General features: G+C 37.6%; 1 protein-coding gene across 1 annotated transcript in view; it reads right to left on the bottom strand.

Moving 5' to 3' along the window:
* LOC107663891 (protein TANC1-like) overlaps positions 1-3,218 on the bottom strand; it is a 234,819-nt gene that overhangs the window by 132,629 nt on the left and 98,972 nt on the right. The window lies entirely within an intron of this gene.

The following is a 3,218-nucleotide window of genomic DNA, read 5'->3' on the forward strand; positions in this document are numbered from 1 at the left end:
AAACTCGGTCCTGGAGGGCCGGTGTCCTGCAGAGTTTAGCTCCAACTTGCCTCAACACACCTGCCTTTAAGTTTCTAGCATGCCTAGTAAGAGCTTGATTAGCTGGTTCAGGTGTATTTAATTGGGGTTGGAGCTAAATTCTTCAGGATCACCGATATATATTTAGCCAGGACTGAGTTTGGACACCCCTGATTTATTACATCATTTTGAAAATGCCTATTTTGAGTGGAAGCAGAAACACGCTGTTTTTCGGGCCTGTCTCTTTAAATGCAAATGAGCTGCTGCTCCCTACCCCCTTTTCCAGAATAGAGCTGCACCATTACAGCTCGTACCTGCTAAAAAACATTCGTTTTGGTTCTGATTATCATGTTTATCATGCTGAGATCATGCGTTTTAAACCATATGAGTTTAAACTTCTGATATATGGTTTTCTGAGCGCATACATCCGAAGCACACGGACAGAAAGCGGCTGTCACAGCATACTAAACAGTTCTCATTCACACACAAGTTTACGTTAAAAATACATGAGTTACAAAAACAGTCGGTTATGTCTGTGAAGGTAAACAGCTGGGAAATAAATTGAACGTTTATTTTAGATCTGTGTGGCAGCAGCAATATACAGTAAATAAATCAATATAAAACCTGGAAAAGTCAGATTTTCATGATATGTCACCTTTAATGACTTTAACGGAAAAATTGAGTGTTTACTATTCTCCTCTTGCATAATCGACACACTATTTTCCAGTTTAATATTGTAAAGCTGCTTTGACACAATCTGTATTGTATAAAGTGCAATATAAATGTCATGAAGACTAATATGAAACTAATATGCATATTGAGTAAATTATGTCCCTGTTATATTTCACCTATATATGTCTCACTCTCTCTCTATAAGATGAATGTGTCACACAAATGTGCACCCAGACAGTAAATGTATTACATGATGAGTGTGTTTCGACAAAAAGGTGGTTAATTCAGCACCAAGCGTCCACTCACTTTCATTCACACAATTCTCCTCACTGACCGTTTTAAGAAGGCAGTGCCATTCACATATCCGGCAACATTCATGAATTGGTCCCTATGGGCCTCAACTACCAGCATGATCTCCATCACAGCCAATCAAGTCCAATCAGCAACATTCTCTGCTTAATTAACGAGCTGTGTGAGGTCAGTGGTGGGTGGCAGGTATGACTATGAATTCATAACAACACGGCTCTGCTTGTGTAGAAATGTTCAAAACTATATCATTTTCTATGTAAATGCCCTCTCTCTGAGTAAGAGCAAAATATCGATAAGCAATACATCTCAACTGCTCTTGCTTTAGGACATCAAGTTGAGGAATTCAACAAAATGTCCTAAAAAAATAAAATCAAATAATATTAATATTAACATGCACTGCACTGGCCCAGCAACATGCAAATTTAACATCGAATAGACTGAACAGAAAAAAACAAATGTGGTTTCTTAAAAGTCTCTTTAATGTTGATAATTTCATGCTTTTGGCATAAAATAAGGCTATTTTTGCTGCTATATTAACTATAATCAATAACATAGTGTTATTATTAGGGATGGGCGATATCTTATCGTTTGCGATATACCGGTAAAAATTCTCCACACGATAAGAATTCGTCTTCTCGTGATAATAACGATAAAGTCTAGTTGTTGACATATTTCTGTGTACGACTGTGTGGAGTGACGTGAGATATATTTTAAAGCCCATATCGCCCATCCCTAGTTATTATATGTATTTAGTATTGTTTTTTCTGCTGTCTGTGACCAATTAGAACAGACTCGAACCCATCTTTGGGTCTCGACTAACCAGTTGAGAACCAATGAACAAGAGAACTAAAGCAGTAGAAGTTTTTAATTATGGCTAGGGCTGCTCATTATGAAAATCACCACGTTTATGACACATCTCAGCATGGAAATGGTTTCAAACAGCCCTGAAACACTGAGAGCTTCATAACCGTCTGAAGTTCTTACATAAATATGACATCATCTAAGGGCCAGTGTCAGATTTTAGCAGGACTTTTCAAGAAAACGAACACAGTCTACCTGCGGGACAGGAGTTTCAGTGATAAACTTTGTTCTGAAGCATCTCATGATGAAGCCTCAGAGGTTTGAGTTCGAGATCTCGAGAGGCAATCACAACTTTGTAAACAATATTTATGTCCTTCATTGGATTTTTTTTGATGGCGTACCTCTCAAAGTGAATTCTCTCCTCAGAAGCTCTTCAGACGCAAGAGCAGACCACACAAGAGACACAATTACGGAGATGAAATTAAGTTTCAGCACAGATATGAAGAAATCAAAGCGACCCAAACTTTCTCTTGGAAAGCTGTGACAAGACCGCATCTGCTCTACTTCCTTCCTGGAGATGCAGGTCAAGGCGACCTGTGAGTGTTTGTGTATGACTGAACAACACACACAACCTCGTATGAACTACAGTTCATCACTCAAAAACAAGAGGATTAGAAGATACTAGAATATTATAAAAAGAGAGAAAATACTATAATACTATATCGATAGAACGATAGATAGAACGATAGATAGATAGAATGATAGAACGATAGATAGATAGATAGATAGATAGAATGATAGAAAGACAGATAGACAGATAGATAGATAGATAGATAGATAGATGGATAGATGGATAGATAGATAGACATCTTCAATATGACACAATAACGTGCACTGTTGGTCATAAATAAGGAAAACCAGCAAAATAATTTCAGTGTCACAGGAAAAAAAATAAATAAATAATGCAGAGAAAAGCATTTATGCGTGGTAAATATTCTCCAGTTAGCCCCTGGATATACATAAAATGACTCTGAAATAACTCCGCTTTTTAAATAATGTCACGACCGCAGGGCAAAAACCAAAACAACAACCTCACCCTCATGAGAGATTTACAGGCCATTAAAGCCCAGCAGAACAATACGCAGGAAGCACGAGTGTGTGTGAGATCTGCTGGAGAGTTTACACAGACCCACGACACAGAATGTGTGTCTGTGAACTACGGTTGGGTATCGTTTGGGGTTTTTTCGATACCGGTGCCAAATCGATACTTTTAAAACAGTTCCGGTGCCTGAACCGATACTTATTAAAAAAAAATAAAAAATCCCCCCAAAAATGATGGATTAGCCATTAGAATAGAAATAGAATAGAGAGTGCAAATGTTAGAGGGTCAAGTTTTTTAATTAAAAAAAACAAGCAGA

This window comes from Sinocyclocheilus anshuiensis, unplaced genomic scaffold, assembly GCF_001515605.1.
Source record: "Sinocyclocheilus anshuiensis isolate Anshui unplaced genomic scaffold, SAMN03320099.WGS_v1.1 scaffold81, whole genome shotgun sequence".
NCBI classification, from domain to species: Eukaryota; Metazoa; Chordata; class Actinopteri; order Cypriniformes; family Cyprinidae; genus Sinocyclocheilus; species Sinocyclocheilus anshuiensis.